Source organism: Lissotriton helveticus, chromosome 1_1 (assembly GCF_964261635.1).
Source record: "Lissotriton helveticus chromosome 1_1, aLisHel1.1, whole genome shotgun sequence".
Taxonomy (NCBI): Eukaryota; Metazoa; Chordata; class Amphibia; order Caudata; family Salamandridae; genus Lissotriton; species Lissotriton helveticus.
Window position 1 is genome coordinate 168,973,768 of NC_136057.1, and position 16,298 is coordinate 168,990,065.

General features: G+C 50.3%; 1 protein-coding gene across 3 annotated transcripts in view; it reads left to right on the forward strand.

The window, feature by feature from the left end:
* Positions 1-16,298, forward strand: part of PTPRF (protein tyrosine phosphatase receptor type F) — a 761,542-nt gene that overhangs the window by 167,204 nt on the left and 578,040 nt on the right. For all 3 annotated transcript variants that reach the window (XM_078660336.1, XM_078660567.1, XM_078660486.1), the window contains exon 2: positions 14,263-14,360. The gene's annotated coding sequence lies outside the window, so the exon portion shown is untranslated. The remainder of the gene's footprint in view (positions 1-14,262; positions 14,361-16,298) is intronic.

Consider the following 16,298-nt stretch of genomic DNA (forward strand, 5'->3'; position numbering starts at 1 on the left):
TTTTTTCGTCATTGTGGTAATTGAGATTTCTTTGTAATTTCGAGGTTAGCAATTTAAAGTCATTTGCGCAGCTCGGCTCATTTGGGCGCGGAGCGGTTGGTATTTTGATCTGGTTCTAATGGCGCTCGGCGTTCATTAGAAGTGACACGGGTGAACTCCGGGCTCTGACGCGCGCTCCTCTGGGGGGGCTGGTGGAGGGGTGGGACTCGCGACTGGATCCGTGACCGGGCGTCCTTGGCTTCGGGGGTCCCGCGGGGCTTCGCTTCTGTGGATGGCGCGGCCGGGGGAAGACATCTGCCTTTGGTGCAGTCAGAGGCGAAGAGGGAAGGAAGGGGTGAGGGGAGGGCAGAGCGAGCAGGGAGGAGGGAGGAGGGAGGAGGGAGGGAAGAGGTGAGGGAGGAAGGAGTGAGGGAAGAGGTGAAGCGGGAAGGAATGGAGGAAGGAATGAGGGAAGAGGTGAAGCGATGGAGGAAGGATGAGGGAGCAGGAATGAAGGAAGGGTTGAGGAAAAGGATGTTGGAGGAAGGGATGAGAGCGGGAAGGATGAGATAGCGGGGATGAGGGAGCAAGGATGAAGGATGGATGAGATAGTGGGGGATGAGGGAGCAAGGATGAAAGAAAATATCAGAGTGGGGATGAGGGAAGCATGAGAGAGGTAATAAGGGAGCGGGAAGGATGAGAGGGGGAATAAGGGTTAGGAATGAGGGAAGGATGAGATGGCGGGGGATGAGGGAGCAGGGATGGATGAAGTGATGAGAGTGGGGATGAGGGAAGGAAGAGAGAGGGAATAAGGGAGTGGGGAGGATGAGATGGCGCAGGTTGAGGGAACAAAGATGGAAGAAGGGATGAGTGTGGGAATGAGGGATGGATAAGAGGGAATAAGGAAGCAGGAATGAGGGAATAAGGAAGCAGGAATGAGGGAAGAATGAGATAGTGGGGGATGAGGGAGCAAAGATGGAAGAAGGCATGAGAATGTAGGGGATGGAGGAAGGAATGAGGGAGCAGGGATGGAGGAAGGGATGAGAGTGGGGATGAGGGAAGGAAGAGAGAGGGAATAAGGGAGTGGGGAGGATGAGATGGCGCAGGATGATGGAACAAGGATGGAAGAAGGGATAAGAGTCGGGATGAGGGATGGATGAGATGGAATAAGGGATCAGGAATGAGGAAAGGATGAGATAGTGGGGATGAGGGAGCAGGGATGGAAGAAGGGATGAGAATGTGGGGATGGAGGAAGGAATGAGGGAGTGAGGATGGAGGAAGGGATGAGGCAAAGGAGCGAGGATGGAGGAAGGAATGAGGGATGGGATGATTGAACAGGGATGAGGGAGTGGGATGGAACAAGGGATGACAGGAGGGACGGAGGAAGGAATGAGGGAGCGGTGGTGCAGGAGGGGATGAATGCGAGCAGAGGGAAGGGATGAGTGAGCATATATGAGGGGAGGGATAAGTGAGGGGGTGAAGGATGGCGTGTGTGAGGGGAAGAGATGAGTGAGCGTGGACAAGGTAAGGGGTCAGTGATCCCGAATTATTGAAGAGACAAGTGGGTGGGAGATGAGGGAAGAGATAAGAATGGATGAGGGTAGGAATTAGGGGTGGGCAAAACTCAAGAAGTTTCACTCGGCAGAGTTACATAAAAACTTAGTACGATCCCGCGGAGTTTCCCAATGGGCGGAAAATATGCACCCCGCACTGCAATTTAGCACTGGTAGTGCGAGTAGCGCAGAAAAATCAGCCCAAACAGCACTATACGTTGCACAAGAGCGCTCAGCCATTCTAGTTGATTTAGCTGCTGCTCAATAAGAAAAACTACTCAAGCAGCAGCAGCAAATCTACTCGAGAAGCAGCCCTCTGACTGCTATCGCCCCCTTTAGAATATCTCACTAGGGGGCGCCAAATCTTGCAGGCAAAAATCCATCTATTCGGCGATTGGTGGAATTTGGCTGGAACTCCGTGTTACGAGAGAAACGCAGAGTCACTCAATATCCGCCAATTATTCTGCCCTTCCTTTGGCTGGTAGGAATGAGGGCAATGATGTGAGTGGGGATGAGGGAAGGAGCGAGTGAGCAAAGATGAGAGAAGGAATGAGAGCAACGGTGAGGGAAAGGATGAGTGAGCGGGGATGAGGGGATGAACGAGTGCATGGGAATGAGTTAAAGGACAAGAGAATGAAGATGAGGGAAGGGAAAAGTGAGCAAAGATGTGTCAGCGCTCGAGTGAGGGGAGACGAAGGAAGGGATAAGTGTTGCCTATTAGTGGACTGGGTGGAAGCAAAAGTGCAGTGAGTTGTAGTGGAAGGGGGTTCGGGGTGAATGGCATGTAGCGCTACGTGAAATAAATAGGCGCAGACATGAGAGTGTTATGGAGAAAAGTGAGATTGTTGGACGGAGAAAATACATTGGTTATATCCTGGGAAGGTTCCGAGATACCCTATAACCTAGCAATGCCAAATCTTCGACTGTCTGCGTGAACTCACAGATCTCCACTGGTCGAGGTGGCTACTGCCTGCATTGGCTAGTCCAGTGGTTCCCAAACTTTTTTGACCCGTGGCTCCCTTGACCTAATTGGCAGTTGGCCGTGGCTCCCCACCATTTTTTTACCCACGCACCGGGGTGCCACGGCGCACCCTTTGGGAACCACTGGTCTACATGAAGAATCAAGCCTAGACCTGATGAAGGATTCAGAAAGTAGCCATCACTATCATAAAGCTTTATTTGCAATCACAAAGATCTTATAAAGTACATTTCAATGCATACAACACCATCATAGAGTAGTATAAAGCACTCCCACTAAAAGTAACCAGGCTAGAGAAAGGCTCAAGGAGCTCTGTGGCGGTACAAGAAGTTTACGTGGGGTGGGCTCTGATCATGGGCGTCCGCAGAAATGTTTCCGGGGGGGCACATTTTTTACTTCATCACCATCCCCCTTGCACCCTTCTCCCCTCTTGCAACCTTCTCCCCTCTGCCTTGCACCCTTCTACTCCCTCTGCCATGCACCAGTCTACCCCCTCTGCCTTGCATCTGTCTACCCCCTCTGCCTTGCATCCCTCTAGCTAGTCAGACACTTTCCCATGCACACTTATCTGGGTTTCGAGGCAGTGCGAAGGCTGACATCAAACACAGTATAACAGAGGCAGCATCTCACCCCATGACGCCCACAGTCCAGCCATCACAAGGTCTTCAGACAATACTAGATTGTATGTAGGAATTGGCAGCAGCTGCACTCGCTGTGTTGTAGCTGCCAATGCCAGCAGTTTTTAAACACTACAGTGTAGCAGGAGCACAGTAGTGCCAGCCGCCTACGCTCTGTGTGGCACGATGTGATCTTGTATAAGCTGCCTCTTGATGGCTTGGAGACACTCCGCTCTTTGGGGGAAAGTCCCTGTTTACCCCCAGCCAGACAATCGCTGGGGGTCCACAGTGCATCTTTGGGGTGCAGAACCCTTTGCATACCCAGCTTGGATTCAAGGTAGTTACCAGGGTTATTTGATCAAAAGTTAGTTAAAGTCCCAAAAATTGTAAAAAATCTGTATCTGTAAAGCGCAAACTACTCATCCGTACGGGTCTCAAGACACTGGGGGCCGTTGTGGAAATTAAGTGAGCTATTGCCCAGAGTCACACGGTGCTGAGCTGAGCTGCCACCGGCACCAGGGATCGAACTGCGAACCCAGTGGCCCAGAGTCAGCTGCCCTGCCTGCTTGCCCACACCTCTCCACAAAATTGGGATTCAAGAAGGTTTCTGGGGCATCTGAAACTTTTGGGGAGAGTTCGTTCCATGTGGAGGGGAATCCACATTCATGTGGCTTCTTCTCATATAGGGCTCCTAGATAGAAAAAAATGGCAGATATTTTTACACAAAGTGGTTGTGCACAATGTTTTTTTGTGCACCTGAGGCACTGGGACCTTGTGCTGAGAGGGTGATGGGCCATGAACCATCATCTCAGAAGTGGCACGTGTGGACCAGAATCTCTGGTGCCTGGTTTAACGGGAAGCCCTGTGGTTAGGGGAATGGCCCCCAGGGATGCCAAACTGTGATATCCCATAAATCACAATCATGAATGTACTATTGGTTCAAAGTTTGGTCCTCGGGGCTGGAGACTGCCTCTTGGGAAAGGGTTGTGGGCATTACAGAACACACGAACCACCACCTGAACTTCCACCAACCACCCAGAGACCTTTGCTATGCCTCCCGCACCCCCACACAGACACTGTGCATCTGCCTAGGCCTCAGCAGAGGCCAGTCCTTCTCTAACCTAACCCCCAAGTCCTGCAACAGCCTTCCCCTCCACCTCAGGACATCACCCTCGCTGGCAGACTTCAGGAAGAGGCTCAAAACCTGGATGTTCGACTGCATACAGCAGCGTAGTGCCTGGATACCCTCAAGGGTGATTAGGGTGATTAGCAGCGCTCTACAAATACTTACTGATTGATTGATTGACAGGTTAGCCTCTAACGGCTCTCACAAGGTTCAGGCGCTGAATATTGTACCTTATTACTAGGTGCTGGACATTGATGCTACTCCAGGTGGAACTCACTTAGACACCTGAAGCAACTCCAGAGACTCTTAGTTGGGGAAACAAAACCTCCAGGTTGAAACTAGCTAGATTTGTGGTGTGTGCTGTGGAAGGAGCGACCATGGGAAGGTGCTACACGCAGCCTCATGTGGCTGCGGATAATACCCAACTTGCACCAGTGGTTGTGGGTGGTGGGCGTCAGCACTTGTGTTTGGGGACTTGGGTTTGTTTTGCATCAGAATTTGTCCCAGAGTAAAAGGCACCAAAGGGGAAAGAAAGGAGGAAGACAAATGGAGGAAAACGGAGTGAGAGGGAAAAATCAGGAATGAAACCTAACCCACAAGAGTGAGCTCTAGAGAACAGGTAGGTGATGGAAGCCAGAAGCATGAGGTGGAATCAAGACCAGGCAGCCTCTGATGGTGGTCTTTGGTGGCAGTCAGCAGTTTCCACAGCCAGCTGCTAATAAAAACTTAGGGCACTTCTTCCTTCTCAGAAGTGTTGTTATTAAGGGTGGGCATTGTTGGCGGAGTACTACTATGTGTATTCCGCTAAAACAGAAACCTCATATACTTTTGATAAATTAACAAGTATTTCTGTCTTTACATGCTAAAATGCATATAGTTATTTCACTATTTATTTATTTATTTATTTATTTATTTATTTATTTATTTATTTACTAAAGCGAAAATAAAAATGTAGCAAGCAGTGATAGAGGTGATGATTTTGGGATCCTCCCTAACCTAGGGTGAGAACTAAGCAGATGCCGTGAAAACTAAGACCACATCATGCTGAATGATTCAGTGGTGTCCCATCCTTTCAGGTCCACCCCAAGCACAGTTATGGCCAAAAATACAATCCCAACCAAAGGCCCTGCAAAGCATTATGGGACGAGATTAGCAGTGGGCAGTGAATAATATAGTATCAAATCTCAAAATAATTGTACAAAGAGCTGCGTTCAACTAGTCGTTACTAGGTGTCCATCACGATTCAAATACAAAAGCATTGAAACCATTTCATGAAGCTGCAGTTCCACTAGTTGTTACTAAGTGTCTCCCATGAGTCAAATGTAATCAACCTGCAGCTTGATGTAATAATTTCAATGCTTTTGCATTTGACATCGTGAGGGACACATAGTAAGAACTAATTGAACTGCAGCTCTTTGTAGAATTATTTTCATATTGGATTCTATAATATTCCCTCTGCTAATCTTGTCCCCTAATGTCTTTGGTTGGATTGTATTTGTGCCCATAACTGTACTTGGGATGGTCCTAAGAGGATGGATGAATTGTCCAGAATGATATGCTCTTTGTGTTTAAGGCATCCGCTTGGTCCTCCCCCTAGGTTAGAGGGGACCCCAAAATCATCACCTCTCTCATTGCCTGATATTTTTCATTTTCAAAGTTCACTTTGGTGAATTGGTTATATGCTTTTTAGCATGTAAAGTTTCGTTATCAAAGCATTTGCGGGTCCAGTTTAGTAGCTGACTTCGTTATGTGGAGGAACAGAGTTTTTGCCTGAATTCCGTGGTTTTAATTTAATGCGTGGTAAACAAATCTCCGCTCGGTAGCGGAGCGGAGTTCATTGCCCAGAGTTAGTTGTTGTTGTTGTAGTTAATAATTATTTTCTGAATGGAGCACTGGGGCAGAAGCGTCTGTTTACCAGGCAGTGACTGCTTCCGGCAGCTCACCGTTACTTCGTCCCTTACATGCTGTTTTGCCTCGCTTTTGCTGACTTCACTGTCCTTTACTGAGGAGAGCCAGTGTACTGGTGTTGGCTTCCCTGTCTCGGCTGAGGCGTCCTGGAGACCTGGTGCAGGCTTCACTGTCTAGGCCGAGACATACTAGTGCGTACTGGTGCTAGCTTCACTGGCTTGGGCTCAGGTGAGCAGACATACTGGTGCTGGCTTCACTGGCCTAGGCTCACACAAGTGTGCATACTGGTGCTGGCTTCACTGTCTCGGCAGAGGCGAACGGGTGTACTGATGCTGGCTTCATTGTCCTGGGCAGAGGTGAGTGTGCGTTCTGGTCCTGGCTTAACTGACCTGGGCTGAGGCGCGGATGTAGTGGTGATGGCTCAGGCTGAGGCAAGTGGGAATACTGGTGTTGGCTTCACTGTCTCAGGCTGAGGTGAGTGGTTAGGATTCGCGGCACCATTTTATGTTTGGCCGGCATTTTGAACCATGATCAAAACTAATCCCAACTTTATCATCAAACAGCCTGGGCTGAATTTCGTTGTTTCCGAGGTTGGGTTTTGCTTTGCTAATGAATTTACTGTTCTTATTAGCGCATACCTTTCCCACTAGATAGAGACCTTCTTCCACCAGTCTAGTGGCGGGCACGGACAGAGTGACCTTGGGTAGGAGATAGTGTGTGCCTGGCCTCAGAATCGAAACCCATCCTTCTGTACTTCTTTATTTAGCTACTTGGAAAATTCCATTATTGGCGTGCCTTCATTGGTTCTGAATTGTACATAATGTAGCTCTATGTTTGCTGATGTCAGTCCTCTCTGCAGCAACCCTAAGCGATTGGGCAGACGGGGTTCCGCTCGAGTGTATCTCAATAAACATATATTGGTTTGTATTCTCTACTGTCTGACTGACTCTTCGTTTGGTATGGAATGCTGAGAGGTAGTCATGAGTGACCTGGGTGACCCTGAACGGGCCACTTCCTTCAGTTGGTGCCCGAACAGGCACTTGCACCTCATAGACCCTCGTGTGAAGCTGACACCTATAAGGAGATGTGCCTGTGATGTAACTTGTAGAAAGTTGCCTCCTGTTAGGAGTGGGTGCCTGTTTGGAGAGGACCCTTTTGTAAAGATGTCAAGTTTTGGAGGTGACACCTGTCAGAAGATGGCTCCTCTAGAAAAAAGGCACCTGTGAGAGGATGTTATCGGTGGGGAGGTGATACCTGTGAGAAGATAACTCCTCTATGGAGAAGGTCTTTGTGTAAAGATGAAATCTGTAGGGAGGTGAGACCTGTGAGAAGACAGCTGCTCTAGGGAGAAGTCCCTTGTGTAAGGATGGTGCCTGTAGGGAGGTGAGACCTGTGAGAAGATTGGTCCTCTGTAAGTATGGGCCAAAAATCCGTTCCGCTCGCGAAATTTGCGGATGTTCGGCAATTTCGCGATCCGCGAATCTCGGGAAATTGCTGAAAAATTCACAAATTCGCTCACTCAAGGGACCAAAGTTGCAGGCACACACGGTCACTGGAGGCAAATCTTCTGGCCCTTTACGCAGCTGCAGTGTAGGAAAAGCACTATACATTTACTCAACGAGGTAGCACTTACTGATTAGCCAGTAGAAAGTTCTCCAGTTGAGTAGAGGTATTGCACAGAACAGTGGCATCTTCGTGGATAAAATATGCAGGGCAGGATTCATTCTGGCACGAGGCTCCTGTCACAACAATTAAACCTCAACAGGAAGCACGTACAAATTATCAGATGCCCGTGTTGAAGCTCAATTTCTATAATGTTTTAATCAGCCCAAAACATTAGTGAGCACGGTCAAGGCTAGGCAAGTGTGCTTTATCTCCGTCTCTGCCGTCGAAAATTAGCTGTAATACTTCGGGGAGGTCTTTGCATCCATGAGTTTCTCGAGCATGATCCCCATGTAATTCCTGTCACCAGGAGGCTGCTTTCTCCTCATATGATGCCCTGCTCGCTCTCTGACCCACACAAGAGGCATGTGAACACGCATCGAAGCCCCGTCCATTTGGCCCCGCACACCACACACTAGCGGTAGGAAACGTCTTCCCGCCCTTTCCCAACTATGATGGACAGCTCACTCAAGGGTCCTCGGTGCCTTTTGGCACGGTGGCAAAGTTACATGCACACATGGTAACTGGAGACAAATCTTCTGGCCCTTTACGCAGCTGCAGTGTAGGAAAAGCACTATAGATTTACCCAACAAGGTAGCACTTACTGATTAGCCAGTAGAAAGTTCTCCAGTTGAGTAGAGGTATTGCACAAAACGGTGGCATCTTCGTGGATAAAATATGCAGGGCAGGACCCATTCTGGCACGAGACTCCTGTCACAACAATTAAATCTCAACAGGAAGCACTTACAGATTATCAGGTGCCCGAGTTGAAGCGCAAATTCTGTAACGTTTTAATCAGCCCAAAACATTAGTGAGCATGGTCAAGGCTGGGCAAGTGTGCTTTATCCCCGTCTCTGCCGTTGAAAATTAGCTGTAATACTTCGGGGAGGTCTTTGCATACATGAGTTTCTCAAGCGTGATCCCCGTGTAATTCCTGTCACCAGGAGGCTGCCTTCTTCTCCTATGATGCCCTGCTCGCTCTCTGACCCTTTATACACAAGAAGCATGTGAACACGCATAGAAGCCCTGCCCGTTCGGCCCCGCACACCAGGAAACAGTCTTTTTTGGGCAAATCCGCAAGTTCGCGAATTATTTCGCAAACTCGCAGATTTTTTTGCCGATTTCGTGTGAACTTGCGGATCACAGATCCGCAAAATTCACCCATACTTAGTCCTCTGCTGGGGAAATCCTTGTATAAACATGGCACCTGTAAGGAGGTGAGACCTGTGAGAAGTTTGATCCCATGGTGAGAATAACCTTGTGTAAGGTTTTCGTCTGGCGGGGGGGGGGGGGGACCTGTGAAAATATTGCTACTCAGGGAGAAGACACATATGTAAACTTGGCTCCTGTAGTGAGATGAGATCTGTGAGAAGATGACTCCTCTATGGAGTAGGCCTTTGTGTTTTTGAAACCTGTAGCGAGGCGAGACCTGAGAAGACGACTCCTTTAGGGAGAACACCCTTGTGTAAGGATGCCACCTGTAGGGAGATGAGACCTGTGAGAAGATTGGTCCACTGCTGAGAAAATCCTTGTGTAAACATGGCACCTGTAAGGAGGTGAGACCTGTGAGAACATTGGTCCTCTGGGAAGAAGACCCTGTATAAACATGACACCTGTAGGTGAGATGGCTCCTCTAGGCAGAAGACTCTGTGTACAGATGAAACCTGTAGATAGGTGACACGTGAGAAGATGGCCCCTGTAGGGACAAGACCCTTTTATAAGGACGGCATCTACAGGAGGGAGACTGTGCCTGTGGGAAGCTCGGACCTGCAGTGAGAGGGTATAACTCAGGAGATACTGTTCACAGGGGGGGTGACACGTGCCGCCCCACACAGTCCGTGCTCAGCACGTGGCTGTGCTGCTTAAAAATATGAAGAAGAGGCAAAATCATAAAAAATATAAGAAGCTTTAGAAATCCTGGAAGCGCAGAGTACCTGCCACGAGCGCTGGTATCCATGACAACCGTGAAACCTGCAGTCTTGAAAGTGCTGTTGTATTGTTCTGTTTGTTATGGAGTGTTAATGTACTGCACTGGCTGCACTGATCACCTCAGCCGTCACCTGCAGCACCGGTGCAGTCCAGAGCAGGAAACCCGCACCCTGATCTGTCCGTGCACCCCAGCTCTCACCTGCAGCACTGGTGCAGTCCAGCGCAGGAAACCCGCACCCTGATCTGTCCGTGCACCCCAGCTCTCACCTGCAGCACTGGTGCAGTCCAGCGCAGGAAACCCACACCCTGATCTGTCCGTGCACCCCAGCTCTCACCTGCAGCACTGGTGCAGTCCAGCGCAGGAAACCCGCGCCCTGATCTGTCCGTGCACCCCAGCTCTCACCTGCAGCACTGGTGCAGTCCAGCGCAGGAAACCCGCGCCCTGATCTGTCCGTGCACCCCAGCACTCACCTGCAGCACTGGTGCAGTCCAGCGCAGGAAACCCGCGCCCTGATCTGTCCGTGCACCCCAGCTCTCACCTGCAGCACTGGTGCAGTCCAGCGCAGGAAACCCGTGCCCTGATCTGTCCGTGCACCCCAGCTCTCACCTGCAGCACTGGTGCAGTCCAGCGCAGGAAACCCGCGCCCTGATCTGTCCGTGCACCCCAGCTCTCACCTGCAGCACTGGTGCAGTCCAGCGCAGGAAACCCGCGCCCTGATCTGTCCGTGCACCCCAGCTCTCACCTGCAGCACTGGTGCAGTCCAGCGCAGGAAACCCGCGCCCTGATCTGTCCGTGCACCCCAGCTCTCACCTGCAGCACTGGTGCAGTCCAGCGCAGGAAACCCTCACCCTGATCTGTCCGTGCACCCCAGCTCTCACCTGCAGCACTGGTGCAGTCCAGCGCAGGAAACCCGTGCCCTGATCTGTCCGTGCACCCCAGCTCTCACCTGCAGCACTGGTGCAGTCCAGCGCAGGAAACCCGCGTACTGATCTGTCCGTGCACCCCAGCTCTCACCTGCAGCACTGGTGCAGTCCAGCGCAGGAAACCCGCGCCCTGATCTGTCCGTGCACCCCAGCTCTCACCTGCAGCACTGGTGCAGTCCAGCGCAGGAAACCCGCGCCCTGATCTGCCCATGCACCTCAGCCCTGACATGCAGCACTGGTGTGTTCCAGCACAGGAAACCCGCACCCTGATCTGTCTGTGCACCTCAGCTCTCACCTGCAGCACCAGCGCAGTCCAGCGCAGGAAACCCGCAGCCTGATCTGTCAGTGCACCCCAGCTCTCACCTGCAGCACTGGTGCAGTCCAGCGCAGGAAACCCGCACCCTGATCTGTCCGTGCACCCCAGCTCTCACCTGCAGCACTGGTGCAGTCCAGCGCAGGAAACCCGCGCCCTGATCTGTCCGTGCACCCCAGCTCTCACCTGCAGCACTGGTGCAGTCCAGCGCAGGAAACCCGCGCCCTGATCTGTCCGTGCACCCCAGCTCTCACCTGCAGCACTGGTGCAGTCCAGCGTAGGAAACCCGCGCCCTGATCTGTCCGTGCACCCCAGCTCTCACCTGCAGCACTGGTGCAGTCCAGCGCAGGAAACCCGCGCCCTGATCTGTCCGTGCACCCCAGCTCTCACCTGCAGCACTGATGCAGTCCAGCGCAGGAAACCCTCGCCCTGATCTGTCCGTGCACCCCAGCTCTCACCTGCAGCACTGGTGCAGTCCAGCGCAGGAAACCCGCGCCCTGATCTGTCCGTGCACCCCAGCTCTCACCTGCAGCACTGGTGCAGTCCAGCGCAGGAAACCCGCGCCCTGATCTGTCCGTGCACCCCAGCTCTCACCTGCAGCACTGGTGCAGTCCAGCGCAGGAAACCCGCAGCCTGATCTGTCCGTGCACCCCAGCTCTCACCTGCAGCACTGGTGCAGTCCAGTGCAGGAAACCCGCAGCCTGATCTGTCCGTGCACCCCAGCTCTCACCTGCAGCACTGGTGCAGTCCAGCGCAGGAAACCCGCAGCCTGATCTGTCAGTGCATCTCAGTCTTGATATACAGTACGGGTGCAATCCAATGCAGGAAACCCGCACCCTGATCAGTCAGTGCATCTCAGTCCAGACATGCAGCACCGGTGCAGTCCTGCCCAGGAAACCCGCAGCCTGATCTGTCAGTGCATCTCAGTCCTGACATGCAGCACCGGCGCAGTCCAGCCCAGGAAACCCGCAGCCTGATCTGTCAGTGCATCTCAGTCCTGACATGCAGCACCGGTGCAGTCCTGCCCAGGAAACCCGCAGCCTGATCTGTCAGTGCATCTCAGTCCTGACATGCAGCACCGGTGCAGTCCTGCCCAGGAAACCCGCAGCCTGATCTGTCAGTGCATCTCAGTCCTGACATGCAGCACCGGTGCAGTCCTGCCCAGGAAACCCGCAGCCTGATCTGTCAGTGCATCTCAGTCCTGACATGCAGCACCAGCGCAGTCCAATGCAGGAAATGCGCACCCTCATCTGTCGGTGCATGTCAATGTCCTCACCTGCAGCACTGGTGTAGTTCAACGCAGGAAACTCACACCCTGATCTGTCGGTGCACCTCAGTCCTGATCTTCAGTGCCCCTGCTGATACACCTCACTGAACTGCCAAACCTCCTACTGCTTCGAGGGAGACACTTTCCAATCAACAGATCTAGATTTTCTGATGCCCCTCGATTTCAGACGGAACATAAGGAGGCTGGGCCCTCTGTGTCTGCACAATCTCTCTGGAGCAGGGTTCCCTCTTTAGGAACTTCAATTTCCAACATGTGCCTTTTAGATGCTGAAGCGCCAAGAAACTAATTTATGTATACAGGTGCTTTACATTAGTCTGACATCAACTTAATTGATTGTGCAATGCTTAGTATAAGCTATGTGTGTGCAGTAATGCAACAAACCGCATAGCCACATGCCTGGAAACTGAGGCTACACTCTCCGTGCACCTCATCATTCACTCACAGCCTAAGGCCTGAATAGGTGTACATACTGCGGCATCAGAGGTAACCACAGAGCAGGTCTCAGTTGTTCTCTGCAGCCACCATTACTGGTGCACTGCATACGTGCTCCCGATGCCCAGCTACAAATGTTGTTACGTTATATTATTCTTTATTGATCTGTATAGCGCACTAATCACCTGAGAGGGTACCAGGTGCTTGGGCAGGTGTGTAGGTGTGAGGTGCCCAAGGTGCTTATACGAAAGGTCAGGTCTTCAGCTTCTTAAGGAACTCAAGAATGGAGGCGGAGGCTCTGATGTGTTGAAGGGGGTCATTCCAAGTCTTGGGTGCGATTTATGAGAATAAGCGGCCTGCAGTTTTGCTCTGGTGGATGCGGGTTTGTCTGCGAGTGAGGCAAAGCGTAGGTATCTGGTGCATTAGTGAGAGTGAGTGTGGCTGTTCAGGTATTCCTGTCCTGTGTTGTGTAGGGCTTTGTATGTCCGTGTGAGAAGTTTGTCTTGGCTGTGCTTGTGAATTGTGAGCCAATGAAGCTTCCTGAGGCGCTGTGTGATGCGGGTGCGGCATGGGAGATCGAGTACGAGTCTTGCGGCTGCATTCAGGATGGTCCAGAGTCTGTGAGGAGTTGTTTGGGGATTCCGGCATAGAGAGTGTTGCAGTGGTCCAGCCTGCTGGTGATGATTGCTTGCATGATGGTCCTTCTGGTGTTTTGAGGCAGCCATATTCATATCTTTCGTAGCCTGCATAGGATTTGGAAGCAGGACTTGAGCCGTCGGGTGAATGTGTGTATTTTTGTCTACATTGTGAAGTGTGGTAAAGGTAGTAACATACCAACCGATGGCCTGTGTGTTGCACTCAGCGCTATAACTTCAAATTAAACAGTGAAATGTAATGTAAGGTGAATTTGTAGAGAGCTGCTTATCACCCATTAAACTATGGAGACCCGACTAGATGAAAGTAGGCCTGTGTCTGATGCTGGGCCTGAGTACAGGCAGTTTTGATGGTCCTGCAAGAAGATTAGTTGAAAAAATAGGTCTTGAGCTTCTTGTTGATTTGAAGTGAGGAGGAGGCCCTGATGTGCTGGGGTAGGTTGTTCTAGGATGTGGATGCTTGGTAGGAGAATAATCGACCTCCCGTTCTGCTTCTGTAGATGCGCGGTGTGTATGTGAGTGAGAGTGATGTTGATGAGTTGTCTGATGGGCTGGTGGAAGTGAAGCCTGTGATTAACATATGCGGGTCCCGTGACTTGAATGCATGTTTGTGAAGTGTGAACTGGCAGCACTTTTGGATGGGGTGTCGTAGAGCTCTCTGGGGAGTGGTGTGGTGTGGGAACGGCGCATTAACTCCTAGGTGTCATCATTGCACACTTACTTGTGTATTTTAACTTGCATTTGATTCATGTGTGATATATATTGTTTTCTTCTTATGGGCAGAGCCTGGTTCTCTCTCATATGATTGGTCAATGGACCTGCTTTGTCACGTGTATACCTACTGCTTGTCATTTTCATCCTCTTTTGCTCATCCTACATTTTCCTCTTTACCCCTACAGGCTCACGGTGGTCCCAGGAAAGTCGGCTGCTGACAACACCACAGGGGAGCGGCCTGTAAACAAGGCCGGACAAACGGACATTCCACGCACAAGCTATGGTAGGTACATGCCCCTGGCCTGATCTGAGATTAGAGCTTTGATGGTGTGCGTTGTACAGCAAGAGCTATCATAAGGTTTCAGTGCATCACAGAGTTATGTTGGACTTGCTTGGTGTGTGTTGTTGTACGCCTCATGGATATTGTAAGTTTCAGTGCTCTCTGAGTTGTGTTGGACTTGTTTGGTGTGTGATGTTTTATGCCAAGGGATATCGTAAGTTTCAGTGTATCCCCAAGTTGTGTTGGACTTGTTTGCAGGGACATCTTAAGGATTTTGGGGGCCATGGGTCAAACGTATTTTGGGGGTCCTGTTTGGAACAGCTTTGAATTTATGATTCAGTTTCAGCTCTTTCGTGCTCTCTTTGGCAGGTCACTAACAGTGCACAGACACACTTGTCTAGATTCGAAATGTATTTACATCTAATAATCAGGGATAACACAACAGCAGCTCACAAACATTACTGCAAATAAGCTCCATGACACCCTCTCATGTCTCATATGTGATATCCTGTTTTGATCTAAAAGAACATTTTTTATGCATGTTGCATGAAACATCAACACAACATTTCTCTGCAAAATGTCTGTAATAGACTCTCACACATCACCCACATTAAAAATATATGAAAGGAAAACGGTATTTAAAATAATTCTGTCTAAGAATTACTCAAGGTCACCCGGGCAAGACTCTCTGCGGCACAATGCTGAAAAGCTGGGGCCCTGGACAAGAGCCCACTTTGACCATGCCTTAAAACGTCTCTGCTTGTTTGATGTGTGGTGTTGTGCGCCAAGGGATATTGTATGTTTCAGTGCATCACTGACTTGACTCCAAAAAAAGGGGATGGTTGGGTATCAATTGCGCAGAGTTGTGATGTAATCAATTCAATGTATCTGGTTGGTCTAAGGATAAGGTAATGGCCAGCCACCATTTATCCGAAATGTAGACCAAATCTACCCCATTGTACACAAAAAAAAGGGGATATATCCTGAGCATGTTCCTCAATGGTCAAATACAATTCTTAATGAATGTCGACACGTATAATCTTCTTTATTTCTTTATAATTCTTCAAAAACAGTCCTAGCCGCCAACGCGTGTTTCGTCTCTTTGTGGTGTAAGCCACAGACTTCCTCAGGACCAATATCTCGCAACGTTCCAAAGTGAATGGCAATATTCAAATTTAAAGAGTATTCAGTTATCATATTTCAAAGGAATATAAGTGTCCCGATCCACGAGAAAGTAGTGAAGTCTATCCAACGTCTCTTGTGTGTCAAGTATCCATCTGGTAACCGATTTGAAAAAGCAGCATGCTCCAAGTATATTCCTGTAGCAGGCAGACCAACCACACCAAACACAAATCTGAGCCAGCCAGCCAGATCATTTATGATCTCTGGGGAAAAGATCATGCATCTTCCACAAGATCTCACTAGATCTGGCAAAGCAAGGATCACCAGGTCCAACACAAAGCCAAGGACCTGCCATGGAAGATGAACCACGGAACAGACTCCAAATACCTGTTGATTCTCTGTATGAATAGGAGTTCAGCTGAGCAGAGGCGTCTTGTAGGTATGAGGAAGTTTATGCAGCTGTTGAGGTACATGGGGCCAATGTTATGTAAGGCTTTGTAAGTGTGTTTGTGGAGTTTGCCAAGTGCTCAGTGGTGGACTTGGCGCCAGTGGAGCTCTTTGAGGTGTAGGGTGATGTGAGTGCAGGGGGGGTTGAGGGTCAGCCTGGTGCTGAGCTTTGTATAGTCTGAAATCTTCTGGTCAGTTGTGTGTTCATTCCAGCATGGAGTGTGTTGCTGTACTCCAACTTACATACCATAAGGGCTTGGGTGGCGGTTCTACTAGTGTTAGTCGGGAGCTATTTGAAGAGCTAGACATGAACAGAAAGCTTGCTACGCCTGCTCTTACCTCTGTATTGACATCGAGCCCCCCTTTTAAGAC